This window comes from Triturus cristatus, chromosome 6 (genome assembly GCF_964204655.1).
Source record: "Triturus cristatus chromosome 6, aTriCri1.1, whole genome shotgun sequence".
Taxonomy (NCBI): Eukaryota; Metazoa; Chordata; class Amphibia; order Caudata; family Salamandridae; genus Triturus; species Triturus cristatus.
This window is the reverse complement of record NC_140589.1, coordinates 1,796,865,279-1,796,886,049: the sequence shown is the minus strand read 5'-3', so window position 1 is coordinate 1,796,886,049 and position 20,771 is coordinate 1,796,865,279. Positions and strand designations below refer to the sequence as shown.

The 20,771-nt window shown below is 44.2% G+C and overlaps 1 protein-coding gene across 5 annotated transcripts in view; it reads left to right on the top strand.

The window, feature by feature from the left end:
- ESCO2 (establishment of sister chromatid cohesion N-acetyltransferase 2) overlaps positions 1-20,771 on the top strand; it is a 293,480-nt gene that overhangs the window by 13,862 nt on the left and 258,847 nt on the right. Inside the window, exon 1 of one of the 5 annotated variants that reach the window (XM_085613126.1) lies at positions 10,774-10,910. The exons of 3 other annotated variants lie outside the window; for them this stretch is intronic. The gene's annotated coding sequence lies outside the window, so the exon portion shown is untranslated. Of the gene's footprint in view, positions 1-10,773; positions 10,911-11,195; positions 11,593-20,771 lie in introns of those variants that run through there. One more of the 5 variants, XM_085613125.1, reaches the window with a different exon arrangement.

Below are 20,771 nucleotides of genomic sequence, written 5' to 3'. Positions count from 1 at the left end.
CCATATTCAAAATGTTGCATGTTTTGAACGGACCATTGTGCCTTAATTTTTGTCTCTAATTTACCTCTATAGACCTGCCTTAGATGTTCAAGATCTTTATTAATTTGTATCATTTTTTCATTTGAGTACTGGGGATTATTTGTCCTTTCGTCCTCCAACTTACTTATATTATATTCCAAATTTTTAAAGATTGATATTTCTTCTCTATTTTTGAGCAAATCAAACTGTGTAACTGGCCTCGTGTGTTTGCTTTAAAAGCATCCCAGATGAAATCTAAGGAGGTGGAACCCAAATTAAGTTGAAAATAATCTACTGTAGAGGCTTTAAGAGTATTAATAATATCGATGTTAGAAAGCATTGACCGTTTTAATGTCCATCTAGGACTGGGGGTTCTCCCTCCTCCTGAGCGTGAGAATGAGAAAAATATCGGTGCATGATCCGAGAGGATGGTAGGTAGAATCGTGATATCAAGAACATTCTCCAAGACAGACCTATCAACTAATATATAATCAATTCTTGAAGAATGGCCATATTTCTTACTGAAGAAGGTAAAACCTGTCTTATCTCCTTGCTTTACCCTCCAGACGTCAGCCAACCCGAGTTCATGCATCATATTAATCATCCCACGGCGGATATTAGGATTTCCAACATAGTGACTGTTATTAGATCTATCCCGAGTGGGGTTGAGAAGGACATTAAAATCGCCTCCTATAATAATTGGGGACGCGGTTTCAGTTAGCTTAGCCTGAAGTTTATACAAATATTCTGGATCATCGAGATTTGGTCCGTAGAATGATGCTATGGAGAACTCCCTCCCTTCAATTTCAATCTGTGCGGTGATCCATCTAACTGTCTGATCTGAGTAGACTGATTTAATATTCACTCCAGTGCCCATTCTAATTAAAATTACCACCCCTTTGGTATGGCCTACTTGCTCAGATGAATAATACAACTCAACCCACCGGAATTTACTAAAAGAAGCCCTGCTTTCCAAAAGGCTCAAATGTGACTCTTGGAGGAGGAAGACCTGAGCTGTAGTTTGTTCAAGGAATTTCATTACCAATCCAAGCTTCCGTGGGCATCTAAGTCCATTAACATTCCATGAAATAAAGTTTATACATCTATTCATTGTGGCTGCCAGTTTAACCGGGTTTTATTTGGAAATTCCATATGTTGCTTACTGAATACCATATTACCGGGTTTCTATGAGAGTGAGGATATTTTTTTGAATTTTTCCCCCTTGCAAACCCCCCTGTGCTCCCTACCCCCCATCCACCTCCCCTAACACCCGTGCTCCTATCCTGCCCCAGAATCCCTAACTTACTGCCCTGGGGAACCCTCCCTTCTCCTCTGAGCGTAAGCTCATAGGGCTAGATCTCCCTGACACTATGTATACACAAAATATATATATATATATATATTAATTTCCCAGATCCCTCTGTGTAGCACTCAGCAAGAACTATATGTAAGAAAAATGATTATTAACAAATCCTACAAGGAGGCTTCTCCCTTTTTTTCGCTCCTTATTTTCCTGATAAGGTCATCTGCTCCTCAATCTGATGTATATTGTACATGTGGTTATTCCACATTATTCGTAGGATAGCCTGGAACCTTAATTGAACCTTAACCCCTAGAGTATTTAAAATTGTAATCCTTTTACCCAGCTCCCATTGTCTCGTGGCCGTAATGTGAGAAATATCAGACCTGATGGTGTAAGAAAACGGGCTAGGGTATAAGCTACATTTCACTGGGCCAATTTTCAGCGCAAGAGATAGGATTTTCTCTTTGGATGTATAGGTAAGAAAGTTCACCAGGATTTTCCTTGGTTTAGGCCTTGTGGGATTCCTTCTATAGGGATCCCGATGGACTCGTTGTATATCAGAGGCTAGGTCCATATCTGGTATATCCTTGAGGATTGTTCCCTTTAAGAGCGCTATCACGAATTCTTTTATATCGCTACCCTCCAGGTCCTCCGGAACATTCAAAATTTTCAAGTTATTCTTCCTGGCATGGTTCTCGAGCCGTTCCATATTATCTTTTAATTCTTTATTTTGGAGGGCCAACTTATCCAATTCAACGGTGGAACTGTGTGGGGCTTCCCTTAACTTGGGGATTTCCTCTTCCAGAGTATCAGTCCTCTTGGAGACCTCTTTGATCTTTTGTGCCAGAACCTCACATGAGATTTTAATATCAGCTTGGTTAGACTCGGAAATTGAGAATCTCTTTCCAATGTCTTCTGAGCTGTAAAATGTACATTACGGTGTGAGAACTGGCTAGCATGTGGTTTTGATATAGTGCATGGTTTAAAGTTTGCATTTGGGGCTACTATGAGGCCCTACCAGGGTGACTGGGCCCAGAAATCAGTGTGCCTTTATCTGAGCCTGCGATAATCTATGTGCCAAGAACAAAGCTTGCATATATATTTGGTGTTTTAAGTTGTGAAAGAAAAGAGATTAATGTGGCACCATGTGTAGTCCAATTCTGCAAATATGATAAGCTTATACAATGAATGACGTTATGTATCCAAGTTTTAGTGTAAGTATTCAACAAGACAGTAACATGTTTATAGAACCTTTGCAGATATTCTTGTGCCTAGACTGGAAGATGAGTTCATTACTCTGGTCCTGATAATGGTGGCGTATAGCTAATTGCCAATTTAACTCACCTGCCCAGAGCACGCTCGCTTGCTCCTTTCCGCTTCCGATGTTCCTCATGGTGGCGAAGGGGCAGACCGTGACTTTGAGATTTTATCAGATCGGCAAAGGAGGCATGCTGACTCTGTTTATGGTGGTTTGCTCTCTCTGCCTCGATTCCATGCTTGTTTCTGCTCTGCTTTCTCTCCAGAGAGGGGGTTGTGAGGCAGGAACTGCCTCCACGCTATATCAGGCCAACACCTAGCAGCAGATGGTGGAGGTACGGCTCAATCTCTCCGCGCTCTTGACTGGTCCTTGGAGCAGAGTGGGGGCCCTCAAAAATCAGTAGCTGGGATAGCCGGCGCTGCTGGGTAACATATGCAACAGTGCCAGTCAGCCAGGATCCCTGCTGATGGGCATAGACCACTGCCATCTTTACGTGGAGCAGCTTTCACAGGATTGATTTTTCCAGACGTCATGGAGCCCAAAGTTGAGTTTGAGCCCAAAAAGTCCAAGTCGACTTCAGAGGAACCCAAGGTAACCACAATGGTACAATCATATGCAGAGGTAAAGAAGCATGGCACTGCAAGTAGCAATGCCTTGGCGTTTGAGACTGAAAGGTCATTAGTGCAGGTACTGTTTTCTTCGGCTGCATCTGTTCAAGATACTGGTTTGGCTTTGAATTCATCATATCTTCAGCAGCATTCTCGTGGTGTCTCACACTGGTTCCCCTCGTGAGTTGGCCTAGTCCCCTGGCCTGGGTCTAGTCCAGAAAACAATGACCGAAATTTTTGGTAAAGTGCCTAAGGGTCCCACATGGGCATAGAGGCATCTAAATTGGCTGGTCCATATGACACTATTCAGGAGCATCTTGTGGACCCATCTACCTCTTGGGGTTCCGAACAATCGGATAAATTTCAACAAGAGACCTTATCTCAAGCCTGCGCCCTTGAAATGCCCCCTGCTCTGTTAATAGGTTGCATCTGATTTAATGAGTGTTGGGACAATCATCTCTCGAATTGGACTTGACTGGCTCTGAGCTGGTTGGGGCATGTGGGGAGGGAGTCGGTTTCTTCGGTGCAGGAAGTTACAAGGTCCAAAAATGTTGCCGCCAATTCAGGAGTGAGCGCAGGGGCTATATAAAAAAGCAAGAATGGAAAGCTGAGACTACAACAGGCTTTACTCAAGAGAGCAGGGGCTAGTGTAAGTACGCTCTCCACAACACCCTCTACAATGCAGCAAGAAGACATAGGTGAAGCCTTTTTGGAAGCTGATGCATGGGCTGAAGATGACTTCTCAATGGTCCCGGAGGGTATAGAGCTGGGAGAGTGAATACTGGGGGTGAAAATAAAGACCGATTGCTCCACGGAGAGGGAGTGGCAGAGTTGGGCTGTGTTGTATCTGGGACTGTTGCTCTTGTCTCTTCCTCTGGCCTTGGAGGACCGACCAATCAACATCCTCTGAAGTGTAGGCAAGTTTCTACAGCACGACCTCTCCCCTTTCCCCATCCCTGTTGGCTATTTATTGCAAGTACACAGAGAAGAATACTGTAAGGACTTGTCCTTGAAGGCTGCACATTCCAATTTCCAGGTATCGCTACACAAAATGTCTAAAAATATGGATACCCTCAATGAGAGATTGTGACACTGAGAATTGGTCCATACTGCTGCAGGAGACTGCACAGCATGCAACGACTCAGGTGGAAGTCCATGAAACACAGCTTTGTGGCATTTCGCATAAGCTGGAAGACATGTAAAATCATATGCGCCGAAACAACCTCTGTGCATTAGGTATTCCTGAGGGGCAGGAAGGCGATGATGCGTGATGGGACATCGTTCAGTTGCGTCAGTCCTTCCCCCAGCTAAAAGACTGTAATATCGTCTGTCAGGTTCAGCAAGCACATCTCTTTTCCTTCAAAAAACTTTCTACGGCCAGATTCTCGAATTATGCATGAGCAATTCTGATTTATGTGGACAATTTCATTTTTCACCAGCTGCTGTTTCAGCTTGCTCAACCACTTATCCTGGTGAAATCCTGTGTGGTTGAGTTTTCTGTGAGGTCCGATTTTTGTCATGGTGGTACAAAGATGGCAGCTGCAGGAATTGATACCAGCTTTTGTCAAGCTCGGGGTTACTATTTCTCTTCTTGAGCCGGCTAATCTAATTATTCTTCACCAGGGCTGAACTTCCTTTCCCAAGACAAATCAAATTTATTTATTTAATTTAGTTCTCTACTGAGAACAACAAATAAGATGATAAAACAATAAAATTACATTTATAATTTAACAACATTGTGAACACGTATCCTAATACAAATTTTAAAAAGTTTTTAAAAATTTAAACAGATTGTAGCATACAAATTCATTGGGAGGTGATTTAAAAATGGAAATCAAACTCTGTTCACTTGTAGAGTTACACTTTGTTTGAATTGGTTTTAAAAAGCGCTTTCTGGCGACGACTACTGTGGAGTTAGGGCAAACTAACAAAATATGCATCAGATCTTGAACTCCTCCTTTACAGAGGTCACATAAGCTACTGGCATTATTGTTATTTGTCCATTTACAGGTGAAAGATTTGAGAGGGAGGATCCCAAACTGAAGTAAAATCATGCAACGCCGGGCGCCGTGTCTTAAAGTGAAAGAGAGATATTGTTGCCTTTGTTTGAATTCAATTGACTCAGCATATATCTTATAACATTGCAGTTTTGTACAGTGCTGGAAATCAAGATCGTAGCTTATCCTTGGAGTCAAGTGTTTTAAAAAGAGTTTCAAATGTGCCGGGGTCCAGGTTTTGCAAAAACAACAGTCTGGGCCTAAATCCATTGTTTCTTTGCTCACCATGCCATTCAAGTTTGAACTCAGCCATATGCAAATCAGTCTTGACCCTGTGCCTCATGGGAACAGTCCAGCCTGAACTGCCAAGCCAGGTCCTCCCTGGACTGGAACCAAGCATCCTAGGACCGGTTTCGGGGTTTCACCCCTCTTCAGCCAGGATAGCTTGATTCCAGTGGCATGGAGAGCACGGGACTCACGTCTGAGCATACCTGTCCCACTCGGGGTGACAAATGCAAAAACAACAGTTGATGGACAGAATGCAGAACAATGTCGTACATTCACCCCAGTACAGAGATCTGGGCCTAAATCCATCGTTTCTTTGCTCACCATGCCATTCCAGTTTGAACCCAGCCATATGCAAATCAGTCTTGACCCTGTGCCTCATGAGAACAGTCCAGCCCGAACTTCCAAGCTAGGTCCTCCCTGGACTGGAACCAAGCATCCTAGGACCGGTTTCGGGGTTTCACCCCTCTTCAGCCAGGATAGCTTGATTCCAGTGGCATGGAGGTTTTCAGCAGATTAACTGTACATTCTGACAACTTCAGTGCAAACATTAAGTTTCGATAAAAAGACGTATTTTGAAGATCCTTCATCAAAAATTTCCAGTTTTAGTAGAGCTCTTTGAGAATCTTATTCAGCATGTAAGATGTTATACGCCCATCAAATAATACTAGTGATTCTTCAGGGTATGTACTAGTTAGAGAAAAGTCGAGGCCCAGGGCTTGCACAGGTACAGCTTGAGACATTTTGGTTAATTTCCGAAGAATCTTGCTTTCTTTGAATTGTATTGGATGCCATTGATTGATAAGAATATGCTCAAGAGCGTATGAAAGAACTGAAAACATGTAAGAGGGTTGAAAAGTGACTTTGCCCAGTAGAAGAGTATAATCTTTGGAGCGCCCCGGCGTGAACATCAGCTTTGTATGCCAGGTGCTGGAGATGAGAATGATTTTTTAAAGTTTGAGACAAAATACGACCTAAATAGATGTATTCATTCACTATTTCTAACATTTGTCCACCTAAGGTCCAGTTATAGTTTACGTATCTTTCACTTCCTCGAAAAGGAACTATTTTGTCTTTGTTAGATTAGGGACCAAAACATTTTGTTCTGCATAGGGCGCAAGTGCATGCAAGTTCCTTTGGAGGCCGAACAGAGGAAGGTCAAGGATAATCACATCATCTGCATACATCAAAGTATGAATTTTATGTAGTGATATTTTCGGAGGGAAATTAGGCATCTGCATAAAACAATCTGGGAGATCACTAAGGTAGAAGGAAAATAGTAGAGGAGCTAAAGACACCCTTGTCTTAGGCCATTCGATGTTTTGATTGGGGATGTGAGGCCCTTCTCTTTCCCCAATGATACTTGGCACCAAGTTTCGGAGTGGAGTGACACAATTATATGTAATAAGTTATCCGGGATTCCCAATTTTTTTTAGCTTGCACCAAAGTGTTGGTCTGTCCACTCTGTCGAATACTGTTGAGAAATTGACAAAGACAGAGTAGACGACCTGTGATTTCGAGACCACATATTTATCAATTATTGTTTGTAACATCGCGATATTATCAGTTACAGAATGTTTTTTGCGAAACCCAGCTTGGTTAAATGGAATTGATCCAGTTGAGAAGGCCCACTCTTTGAGTTGTTCCAATACACTGGCCGCGAAGATCTTTCCTGTCGCATCGAGCAGGGCGATCTGACGGTAGTTGCCGGGGGACAGTCGGGAGCCCTTCTTATGGATAGGGATAATTATACTTCCTTTCCAAGATTTGGGAATTTCGCCAGTGGCGAAGCTATGGGAAAAGAGGGGGGCTAAAAACAAACTCCACTCCTTTGGATTCTTTTGGATCACCTTTATTGGAAGTTGATCTGGGCCCATTGCTGCAGATGTTCTTGCATTTCTTATATGAAGTTCAATTTGAGATAGTGAAGGGGTGAGATCATCAAGAGTAGTAACCCATATCATGCCCGATGGTCGTATCATGATTTCTTTCCTCACGTTTATTTTGTATAAGTTTGCTAAATACACTTCCCATTCCCTTGGGGGGGACTGGTGAGGCTTGTAAAGGTTTTTTTGTGCCTGTTTCTTTTGCAATAAGGGTCCAATATTCACGTATATTTTTTTGTTTAGCCGCTATCTGAATATCCATCCATTTTTTTATCCTGTTGCACTTTTCTTTGTTTTTCTTTCGTCCTCCGTTTGCGATTTGTGAGTATTTTAATTTCCTGTTGTCTACTGTCAGAGAAACATAAGAATTGTGCCCGAATTAATTTGTTAAGTAATATTACATTTTTGTCAGGTTTTTTCTTTTTGTGATTTCTTGATTGGGGGCTTCGGGGATTAAGGGATTCTTGCAGGAATTTCACTAGTTTCTTTAAAGCGACTTCAAAATTTGTTATTGGGTCTGTAAGATGTATACTCTTGAATATTTGCGTAAGTGCCTTTGTTATGTTGATATTGTCGAGTGCTCTCGTATTCCAAGTAATTTGTCCTTGTATTTGATTCACGAGTGCAGGACTTTGTGAATAGATGTTATAAACCGCAGAGTTAGACTTCGTGATTAGGCCAGTTGTAAGATTAAGAATTGCGTGATTGCTTCTCTGATTGAAGTTAGTGCTTAGGTGTTCTATCTTCCTGAACAAGTCCTGGCTACATATCATGTAGTCTAATATTGAGGAATTAAATATACCTGTTCTTGTTCTTGTTGCCGGTGTGTCTCCTTCTGTGTTACCATTTAAGATAACTCCACTGAAAGCTGGTAGCGAGGAAAGTATTAATTTCCCCTGTTTATCTGCTTTGATCCCTGGAGGAATAGGGTTCAGGCTCTTCTGGATTCTTGGAAGCAGGTATAATGACTGATATGGTTTGATTTGGTTCCTCCTTGAAGAACACTTTTCGCTATTATAACGTGTAAAACGTTTGATGATTTGTAGGCTTTTCTTGATTTCGTCATGTGCATGCGTTTACAGTCCTATTATCTGGTCTTTCAAGCTGGAGGGCGGGCCGGGGACCTCTCTGGGGGTGGGTATCGATCAGTGATTAACCAAAGTGTGAATAGGGTGTTGGCGGTTTAAAGGTGGAGTGCACTGATGATCCAGGGTCCCTCAGGAGCCTGGGATAGGCGTGGGTGCGGACGCAGGTTGGGTGTGGCTGGTGGGCAGGGGGGCATGTGATACGAGTGCAATGTTTGAATGGGCTTTTTGTTGTTGTTCAGGGTTTGGATGGCAGAAAGCAAAAATAATGGGTGGCGTTTTTGCATTGTCATGCAGAACTTTGTGCTCTTAACACAAAAGGATGTCCCATAATATTGGTAGTAGTAGCCGGGATTTAACTTTACCCAGTTGGAATATTAATGGTCTGAGAGCATCTGTTAAGTGTTGACACGTCAAGGAGGAACTTTTGTTACTTAAACCTCACCTTCTTTGTCTTCAAGAGACCCACTTATCTTTGTAAGAGATGTACAGATCTGTAATTTAATTATTTAGCAACAAAAAAGTATATACGAATAAACTGTCCAGAGTCTGACTGGCCATTATCCCAATTTCACTAAGGGGAAGGACACTTTGCCTCTCATTTAAGAGCACATCTCTATCAGCACATCCAAAACCTATAGGTAGTGCTGCACAATCGTAATCACTCCGGACCAGGTTGGAGCATACTGCCAGGCGGCATGTTTCCTTCTCATGAACAGACTGATGTCCTGCTCTGAGTCCAACAAGACCCTTGTCTTGAATTCTCTTCCACAGTGAGAAAAAGCGGGTGATTTGGCTTCCCTTACTAGCTCAGCACAAACCTGGAAAAAACACAACAGACACTAGAAATATGGGTTAATCCTGCAAAAATGAAGATAGTTTGTCACCCTAGTGTTAGCTGTTTTTGTATTTGAAAATGTCAATTAGCTCACCCTTTAATGAAGTATATAAAGAAAATGCTAAGAAGATCCGGAGACAATTGACTCAATGTGTGGACTTCTGGCAGAGAGTTCCAGTGTCTAATGGAAAAAATACAATTAGCTAAAATTATCATTATCTTGTTTCAAATAATGCAGACTCTTGTGTCTTTGTATTGGAAGTAAAAGACACACTTATGATGGACGGAATGCAGAACAATAATCAAACATTCAGCCCCAGTTAAGTGATCTGGGTTAAATCAATCATTCTTTTGTTCACCATGACACCCCAGTTTAGATCCAGCCATACGCAAATCAGTCTGGACTCTGCTCCTCATGGGAACGGTCTAGCCCGTTCTGCCTAAGCCAGGTCCTCCCTGGACCGGAAACAAGCATCTTGCGACATGTTTCAGGGTACCACCCCCGATAATGGAATGGTGTGCAAAACAACTATGGACTTAAGACCAGATCTCTGTACTGGGGGTGAATGTTTGACATTGTTCAGCTTTCCACATATTAATTGTTCATTTTGCATTTGTCGCCCTAAGTGGAAAAGGGTATGCCCAGACATGGGTCCCGTGCTCACCATGCCACTGGAGTCAAGCTAGCGTTGCTGTTGAGGGGTGATAACCCTGAAACCGGTCCCATAATGCTCTAAGGGTGGTTCTTGCAGAGGCGTACCCAGGGCTTTAATTGGGCCGGGTCCGAGCACCAGCAGTTTTTTAAAGGGGGCCTCGAAACAGGTCTCTATGGGACTCCTTTTTGTGCCCTTGCACAGGCGGTCCGTTTTTTGTAGACTACAGTGTGAGCACACGCACATCGATGTGCACTGCTCACTTCTCACTAGTGGAGAAGTTATGGCATGAGGTGATGCCAGGTGAGCGTTGTAGGGGAAGGGAAATCCTTTAAAGAGAGCCATTTTCTCCTGGATTTACCTTCTATTGAAACTCGGGAGAAGCAACATCGTCGTGGAGTCACCAGGGTTTAAAGTGGAAGCTTTTTCAATATTATATACAAGTCATAGCTGTTGCATATGTATCTTATGCAACGAACAACCATTGCCAAAGCCAATAGTTCTGATTTGTTGTCGGTATGATGTTACTTGTTGTATCATATACCTGGATGCAATGACAGAAACAGAAAAATACAAGTCGGGAGCCACACTATGCTAAGTACAGATTTTTAGTTTGTGTTTTCAGCCACGCCTCTTTGAGAGGACCCCCCGTTTTTTCATCGCACTTAAAGCCTTGGGCGTACTCCTGTTTACTTGGTCTGTTCTGGACAAGCATAGAGCGATGGTGGCAACTGACAAGGATTCCACAAACCTAGCTGCCCGGGACCTGCACTTTCAGCAGCGAGCTGACAGGCCATTAATGGGGACTACGGTCGGATTGTATACTAGCGGGCTTCTTTAACAGCCTATAGCAAAGCCGCAGCTGCATGTCCCCTACCAATGCGCATGCAGTCGGAGACGCCTCCCGGAAGCGGGTGGGCGGAGCCTAGCCTGCTGCTGAATTGGCATCGCCGGTCTATCGTGCGAGAACATTATTGAGGTGAGTAGGATTAAGTGGCTGTTCGAGCTTATTTGACGCTACCCCAATAGTCCAAGACCATGTTTTAAGCCGTGCTAACCAGTGCACATGGAGTTCAGACGTCTTTTTCATTGCGCGAATATTGATACTGTCTTGTTCGTGCGTTATGTATCATGGGAGGGTCGCTGGGAGGCGGGACCGGCGGGAGGGAGAGAAGGCGGGAAGTCAGTGGGCGGTGCGGCAAACAGAAGTAAATAGTGTTGCCAGATTGGGCTGTTTCCCGCACTACTGGGCTATATGTATCCCATTTGTGCGGGAAAAGATCCCTGGCGGGTTGTGTACATTTTGTTATTGTGTGTGCAATATTTGTAGTAGTGACGGCGCCTGCATATGCAATTCCGTGCAGGCTGCTTAGGCTCTGCGCAGCTCACGGTTTCAAATCAGGACCGTAATCATTCGTAGCCTATGACGGCCCTGCTTCATGTTGCTGGCCTGCCCATGTAGAGAGAATGGACCAATGATGCTAGAAGGGGCAGGCCCGCCTTACCATTTATTTTCAGTTTGAATCATTGCCTCTTGAGGCGCGACTCCGAGCATTGTGGACAGTGAGAGAGCAGGACTGTCAAGGAAAGGAGGGCTGGGTGGCCTAGCCTGCTTTATTGTTGCACGTGAGAGTCTCTGTTTGCTCCGCAGATTTTTCAAGGTATGCTAAGATGTTATCTTGCCAAATATTTCTCTTTTATCATAGTCAAAACATGTAATTTCGTTTCTGGCCAATGTGAAGTGCTTGCGCTTATGTCTTGGAACAAGCTTCGCGCTGTGTAAAACTGCCAACATAACATATTGACTACTGATACAATATTCAGTTAGTTTCTACAGGTTATCTGCGCTCTAATCTCACCCTCCTAAAGTTAAACCAAATTGTTAAGGTTTGATCAGGGCACAAGTCCTAAAAAAAGGAAGTGGGGGGACTAACCAGGTTAGGCAGTATGCAAGTGAAATCATGACACGTGCCATCACAGCGCAAGATGTCACGGGACGTTGCACGTGACATGACAGGAAGTGTACTCACTGGATGTGACATCACAGGAAGTGACTATAGATATACAGATTTCATACATGTTTATCAGGTATATCATGAGTACATTTAAGCACATTGAGAGTTAATAAATGAGATTTGGCTTTGGGGTTGTGCCATAAAAATGGCGCTATCCCAACGCAAAATCCGGCCCTCAAATAATATATATATATTTTTTTAAACATGTCACATAGAAATTGGCAACAAGGAGAAGCATGGCAGTAGATCTGTTCTGTTTAACTGGTTGCAAAGTCTGCATTTTAAAATATTTAATGGGTTAATGCATGTGCTGCAGTGGTGCCCAGTACATCTCTGGGAATAAAAATAATCTGCGTTCTGTGAATTCTCAGGTTTGAATCAAAGTAGAATAGCAGGTTAATGTGCCTCCTGCAAAGCACATAACATGCACATGACAGTTTTTTATTTTATGTAGCTAGTAAAGTGGATTACTGTTTTAACACGGAGATCCTTTTGTTACCTGCAGTTCATAAATTGTAATCCTTGTAATATAGCACAGTGGAGGACATGCAACTTTGACACTTGGTAAACCGGTCTCATGTAACTCATCTTGAACATTGATTTACACATGTACATGATTTTTTGTCAATATTTAATGTGAATGTTACCTAAAGAGCTCTTACACCCTGCATTGGCTTGTGTAACGCTGAAATAAAATTGTGGTATTTAAATTATTTGTGTAAATACTGGGACAGGCCAACACACCTGACATTCCTACAGTGCATGCATCTCTTATATACAAGGACTTTAGAAAGGCAAAAGCACTCCTCTCTTAAGCACCTGTGAGGAGATAACAAGCCGTGTGCCTTTGTTTCCCCTCTGTGGCATTTACATTTAAGTGTAAGGTTGCAGGCTGCCTCCAGTCAGGATATTCAAACAAAAAGAGGCCTGATGGCCCCTTAACTTCGGCCCAGCTGGAAGTGAGGGAAAAAAAAAGCTACCTTGCTGCTGGGAATGGAAAGCAGACAACGTACAGGCGCGGTTGAACGTGTCCCGGTGTCTGAAAATTACACCAGGACAAGTACAGCATATTTCTGTGGGGTTCAAGTTCTTGGCAGGGAGAACGGTGTCCACTCTGAGAAAATAGTGAGTGGATGCTGTGTAGCTGCGATTAACCCCGACTTGTGCCCTGGGTTTGATGGTGAAAATAGATAACCATCTAGTGGCCGTATCCCTGCTTGCCTGTATTGTAGGATCCTGGGCAAATACTGTATTTCACAGAGTCTACTGTTTTTAGGTAGAGCCTATAGCGGTAGCACTCATGCGCTGCTCGCTTTGCGAGGTATGGAGTGGAAGCTCCGCCCATGTTTTTAATTGGCTTGTGTCATTGTCTTTCGTAAATGCTGCCGTCTGATTGATTATGAGGCTTGTCAGTCCTCATTATGGCCATGTCGTCATTTGTACCCTCTCATGGATACTGGCCCCTTTACTTGGAGTGTTACACAGTATGGTACGTGTTATTTAGACTGTGAGCCCTACTATGTCTGTACCTTCTTGTCCCCTTTTCCCCCCCTCCCCCACTCCTGTTGTCCATCCTCCCCCCCCCCCCCGTCTTCCGTTGTCCATGATGCAGTGCAATAGGTCTCGCGTAAATGCGAGTTCTGTTGCATTGCAAATGCTTGTCATTCTATTGATCGCTTTTACAATTTTAATTGGGCCGCACATTTAACTAAATCGATGTCCATTTGTTTTGCTTAAAATATTGCTGGAAGGCTTCACTATTTTTAAGAATTTATTGATTTTTATTTAGCGTTCTTACGGCTAACCAAAAAGGTAATTAACAGATCTCCTAAACATATTCAGCCCAAACAATCCACGTCTATCTACGTCACTCAAATGTTTTGCTCATGCTCAGGTATGTCAACGGCTCCTCTCCTTTATTTAGTCCAAGTACTCTCATAATGACCACAGAAAACCTATCTATTAATTGCGCACGTTCAGCTCAAGATACAGCCTCTTGACACTGTAGAAAAAACAAGTTGTGAGGCCCTCGGGCAAACAAGGGTATGCAAAATTGTTTTAGTTTCTGCGTTTGGGGCTGACCTCAGGGGCATCTCTGCCTGCATCCTGGTGGGACCGAAGTCCTGACTGCTGCTGCCCGCATCTTTGTTACCCCACACTTCACCCTGGTGGGACCTAAGTCCTGACTGCTGCCCGCATCTTGTTACCCCGCACTTCACCCTGGTGGGACCACAAGTCCCAGGGTGCATCGGACACCTTCTCCCGCCGCCGCTCACGAGGGGGATATATAGGAAAAACAATGGTTCCTGTGGAATAATATACTATGAGGTTATGATATAGAAGCACAATCGCGATATAGAGGGTTAGATAATGGCAGAGCGCGAAGGAACCACTAACACACCGATTACAGTGTAGTATATTTTATGGATTTTTTAAACAATAAAGTTAGGAGTAAACATTATACATCAAAACAACATTTGTGCATAGTGTCACAAGTGACCCTAACCTAATACAAGGTTTCCACATTTTGTACAAGTTGACATTATCATAATAATTCCATGTGAACAGCAGCAATATACAGTAATATGTGCTGGGGAAATGGTTCGCTTCTTGTGTATGTCGACGGCGTTTCAACCCTTAACCCCTTCGGTGCTCATGACGGAACGGTTCCGTCATGAGCCACGGTTGAGCTGTGCTCATGACGGAACCGTTCCGTCATGACCACGCCCGCGCAAGATTCCGTCAGCACAGCGGCGGAATCTGCGCAGCATGGAAGGGGTTAAAACAATGTGGGGTCTCTTCAGGACTATTGATGAAGGGACATCTAAATGGGATTGAAATAAAAAGAGAGCATAAGGCCCATATACCGGCACAAATACGAAAAATAGGAAAAATAAATAGAATAAGGCCGTTGGATAAACTAAGAATTATAACTGTGAAATGTTTGCCCACATACAATGTCCACACTCCATGAAGTGCCCAGCATGCGTGTTTGCATATTATAAACACCGTCGTAATTCGGAATTTTGTCAATATACAAAGTATGTATGTCATTTTACCTGCTCTTCCCTATTTAGTACCCATCACCGGTATTGTGCCTTAACAGAGAATTCACCACGGTCTTTAGCGCAACAGCCCCACCTTTGTGCCACACATTCAATCTCTTCACCTCCCACTGAGGTCTTTTATCACTCTTTACCTATCACGGAAACGGAGCACCTGATTGCTCGGTGCAGCGGTTTTCCCTAGTTGGGTCTGCCGGTTTCCCTTGGCAAAAAGAGCGGGAAACCCTGTATATAACAATCCTCTCTGGATGAGGATCTCTGTCATTGTACCCAATCAAGCTGACTGATGCAGCTTTTTCTGAATTTACACGCGGAGCGCTGTCCCGCTTTTCCATTCTTCTACCGAGGTAAAAATTGTCCCATCCAGGCCGCTTAGCACTTGCGCTCAGCCCTTAATTCAGTAATCTGACCCCTTCATTATTTTAATTTTCAGAAATACTCTCAGTGTATTGTCACTGTTAATCCACAAAGGGATTCTACAATGCTACGTCTGTGGTGTATAATTAATTGAGCCCTGGCCTCTGGCCCACCTACATACCCCATTGGATTGACAGCCTGTCCTCACATTGAGGTAACAACCTCGGTGAAACTTGTAATTGATTATACATAGCGCACTGTCCAACTATCAGTAATTGCAACATTCTTCTTTACTTCTTTTCTCACAATCACAGTACCCTGACGGGTCCTCATGTGAGTACACAGTTTTCCTCTTTTCTTCACGTGTGGCACATCATTTTCACAAGGCTGCGCAACCATATATTCAGGTACCTTTTATCCAACGGCCTTACTCTATTTATTTTTCGCATTTATGCCAGTATATGGGCCTTCTGCTCTCTTTTTATTTCAATCCCATTTAGATGTCCCTTCATCAATAGTCCTGAAGAAAACCCACATTGTTTTGAGGGTCGAAACGCCGTCGACATACAGAAGAAGCGGACCATTTCCCCAGCACATATCCCTGTATATTGCTGCTGTTAACATGGAATTATTTTAATAATGGTCGACTTGTACAAACTGTGGAAACCTTGCATTTAATATTCACATTGTCACTTAGGTTTAGGTTCTCTTTGTCACTTGGAACACTATGCACAAATGTTGTTTTGATGTATAATGTTTACTCCTAACTTTATTGTTTAAAAAATCCATAAAATATACTACGCTGTAATCGGTGTGTTAGTGGTTCCTTCGTGCTCTGCCATTATCTAACCCTCTATATCGCGATTTTGCTTCTGTATCATAACCTCATAGTATATTATTCTATAGGAACCATTGTTTTTCCTATATAACTATTATCCTGGTTCCTTAGTGAGCAGGGTTCCCCTGTTTTTTCTTGAGCTCAGCTGCCAGATGGACCTGGTGGCGAATACAGGTAACTTGTAACCCAGTGCCCCACAGGAACAATACGCGGAACTGCTCTATACTAAGTTGTCTATTAACTGAGGCACATTTCATATGCATATATTGTTCTTTTAATATTGTTAGCTTCTAATTTTAGTGATATTGTCTTGGCATACACCTCGTGTATCAAAAATCTCCCGCTTCAAATCCAATCTTGGTCTTGTGCCTTAGTTGGCTCCACGCCTCACAGGCTTGCACTAGCAGTGCCCCTTCCTCGATTTAAATATGGGTAAGCGCATTTGTGCAGCAAAAAAAGGTCCCCATCCCGTCCCTTTTGCCCCAAACCTCAATAGATAGGATGCTCCAGAGGGCTATTGGGTGGTATCAACGGAAATTGAACTAACGGAGAGGCGTCTGTCTCTAACTCCAGACTTATTCAGACCAGGGCCTGAATTACCCATTCTTCAATCAACAACTCCTGGTTCTCCATTGAGACCAACAGAATCCCTGTCTAGATCAATTGAGTCATCCTCACCATTACTCCAACAACACCCAGTGAAGCCGAAAACCCGCAAAGGTGGCATAGTCACCACCTATCTTAAGACCACCAAACGTAACACTGGAAATGGGACTGAAACCAAGAGAAGGAAATACCCAGATAAAGCAAACAGTGTAGCTGAAATAGTTAGCAGTGATAGAACGACCGATTCTCTTACCAACCCCCTAACAGCTTCTGATTGTCCTCTTTGGGTGAGGAACCTGGTGGTGGATTTGGAGAACCAGATGAGAGCTATTGTAAAGGAAGATCTTGCGCTCCTACTCAAACACGTAGGTAAAGGGCAACTGACTGAGATGAGTAGCAAGGGCAGTTCTCCTGGTAGCACCACTCCTGTCCTAGGGAAGAGGAAAGACTGTAGCTCCCAGACAGACCGCATAGCCCAATCTTCCACTGGCAAGAAGGGATCCACGATGGCTCCAAACCCCGCTGTCCAATCAAGTGCCGGAGGGGCAGAGGCTCCTAGTGTCGTGCTGGCTGTCAACATCCCGGCACATTCTGAAAAACCTGCCATACATCCGTACCATGATCCTAGGGTGACATCCGGTCCTGCCCCTCCTAGGGAGGTCCCACATAGAAGAGGGCCCGCCCATATAGAGCAGAGGGAAGGCGGAGAAAGGCTACATCCAGCAGTGGCTGAGGTTACAGGACCAGTGCAACAGATGAGACCGACCATAAACCTACCCCCAGCCGCACTCCCCTGTGTCATAATATTAACAGGGGTCCCTGAGATCAACAATGGGCAGAAGGAATCGCAGTTAGATCTAAGGAACAAGTGTCTTTTTTGGTTAACTAGACACAAGCAGTTCACCTACAAAATGGCTGTGGAAATTTTAATGGTTCGAAGAGTGGAATGGGTGGGCGAAAACCCCAAAACAATCCAAGGAGATTGCATAGTCATCAATTTTAGCAACCCCCTGATCGTACAAACAATTGCAGGCCAGTTTGCTAACACCCACGCACTGCGCACGGAGGTCCGAGCTCCTACGTTGGACTTTTTCTATTCAGGCAACCACATTCTGCCTTGGATCCCAGTACACAGGGCCCCAATAAATAGATTCCAACCCTATCCAACAGCAGCCCAACCCCTTAGACCTCTTTTTAACATACCCAGTGGAAAACAAATATGGGCCCCTCAAGGAGGTGGATTGACTCGGGTTGCAAGACAGCTACAACCCCAACACTGGGACAGGGGAGTTTAAGATGGTAGCTGGGATGAATATTAGTGGGAAACAGATACAGCATACCCACAACAGCAACTAAGGCGAACCAGGGGACCAAGAACCTCCCATCTTTCTTGGAAGCCCTAGATCTTAATGGGTTAGGTGTATCTATGCATAATAATCCATTTTTAACTCCTTTGAGTCATGTAACCCCTAGCCAAGCTAGGAGTGTCCCTACAATGGAAGAAGCTGAAGCAATTCCTATGGCTCAGCCAGTTGTTCTTCGAAGTCCTAGTAACAGCTGTCATGATGCACATGGTGGCAATCCCTCAGTTGGTCATAAGTTAAGGATCCTATCCTGGAACATCGCTGGAATAAAAAATAAACTGCACTGCCCAGATTGGGGGCAGTTTGTAGGCAACTACGATGTGTGTATGTTTCAGGAGACCCGGGAAAGAGAGGATATAGTGAGGGGGGGGGCTATGCAACCTTCAACGTCCAGGCCACTGTAGGGGGAAGAGTCAGGCCCTCGGGGGGCTTATGCACCTGGGTTGCTACCCACCTGGACTGTACCAAGGTTCAGATGAATACCGCATCCGATATCCAGTGTATTGTACTCACCTTTCCCTCCAGCCTAAAACTTGCTCTCATTAACATCTATTCTTGTCCTGTAAACATCACACAGGAATCCCAGGTTGTAGGCCTACTTTACACCTTCATCGATACAGTACCTCTGAATGCTAGATTGATTATTGGGGGAGACCTCAATTGCCATTTTGAGCCATTGGCTGCCCCCACTGTTGTCCCCTCTAGCGATGAGGATAGTCTTTGGCTAATACCGGATCCTCAAATTCCACCGGTAAAGGCCTGGACTCCTCTGGCACTCCAGATAAATGCAGTAACCCCAACCCACTCTTTGAGGGCGTGCAACGGCCGTACCAAGTCTGACCAGCCAGGGAAGCTAACCTTTAATAGACCAGGACAATCTTCCCTGCTGGATTATATCCTAGTGGAGACTAACTTTTGGCGGTGGGTGGTCGACTTCGCAGTCATGCCAAGACATGATAGCGATCACAACGCCCTGATAGTGGAGCTGGAGCCCCCAGACCTTTGTAATCCCATGACTATTGGCACCCTTGCAGGTACCAACTTAACTCTTGTCAATAATCGAAGGAGAATAAGGTGGGGAAAACTCAAGCAGTCACCAGGCAAGGTAGCCGCATTATATTCTCTAATCATCTCGCCCCTAATGGAAATGGAGTCGGCTGCTACAAAACTCAACATCCACAAACCATTAGCAGATTAGAGGCACTGCATGAAGATCTGTCAACAAGCCTGACTAATGTTTTTAACCCTCTGACACATTCTAAGCCCAACAAGGGTACCAAGCAGACCTGGTTTAATAACTCTTGCCGCAAGGCAAAGGGTTCCCTTATTGATGCTATTAAACTCAAGGATAGATCCTTAATCAAATCAAGCAGGGCCCAGTATGGAGATAGCATCAAGTTAGCCAAGGAGAAGTGGGAGCTTGAAAGGTGGGATGACATCAAGGCAGCACTCTTTAATAGGGACATGAAGAAGTTCTGGCCTCTAGTGAGCAAAGACGGCAGTATAGAGAACTCAGCGTTGGAGCCAAACATCGCTGCAGCCGCATGGACGTTTCACTTCCAAGCTCTCTATTCTACCAAGGAACCAATAGAATCTAAAGATGAAGCGTCTCTAGCAACTCTAGGGATTCCCAATGAAGACCTCAATAGATTACTCTAAAAGAAGTCTTAAACACAATTAGGAAGCTCCCCCTAGGTAAGGCCCCTGAGTTAGACAAGATCCCCAGGGACTTATTTAGGGAGGAACCTAACATTTGGGGACCCTATCTCTGGGTAATATTTAACGCCATTTTGCTAGGCATGAAGATCCCGGATACGTTGCTAGTGGCCGAAATCTTCCCAATCTTTAAGAAAGGTTCACCCCTCCTGCCCTCCAACTATAGGCCGATCAGCCTGATAGATTTCACCCAGAAATTGTTCGCCAGGACCCTCCTTGAGCGACTCCACTCTTGGATGGAAGAGCGGGAAGTTCTGAGTGTGTATCAGGCCGGGTTTTGAAAGAATATTTCCACCATCGACCAGCTCTTCAGGCTCCAATTATTATACTGGAAGACGGTGTCAATAGAGGGTGGCAGCATCTATTTGATATTCGTTGACCTTAAAACGACCTTCGATCTGGTCCCCCGAGCCAAACTCTGGGAGGTTCTTGAGCAGCTGGGTATCCTGCCCTACCTGTTGTCACTGATTATGCGATTGCATACAGGCAACTTTGCCCAAGTCAGGTATGGGAAATACGGAGAATTGACCCCCTGTTTCCCAGTTGATAGAGGAGTGAGACAGGGGTGTGTGCTGGCCCCCACCCTGTTTGCCTCTTTATCAACGCCCTGGTGGCCCAACTAAACGAAGTAGCGGACAATGATGCCCCGAAGCTGGCGCAAGGCAGGGTGCCAGCAATGATGTTTGCGGACGACACCTTGCTGTTTAAGTCCCATATGGGCATTCAAAGGATCCTGGACAGTTTTTCTTTATTTTGTAAAAACCGAGGGTTGGAGATCAACACAACGAAAACCAAATTTATGGTCTTCAACCCGGCAAAAACATCTTACCCAAACCCCTCCTTAAACAGCACCCTGCTAGCAGAGGTGTGGAATTTAAT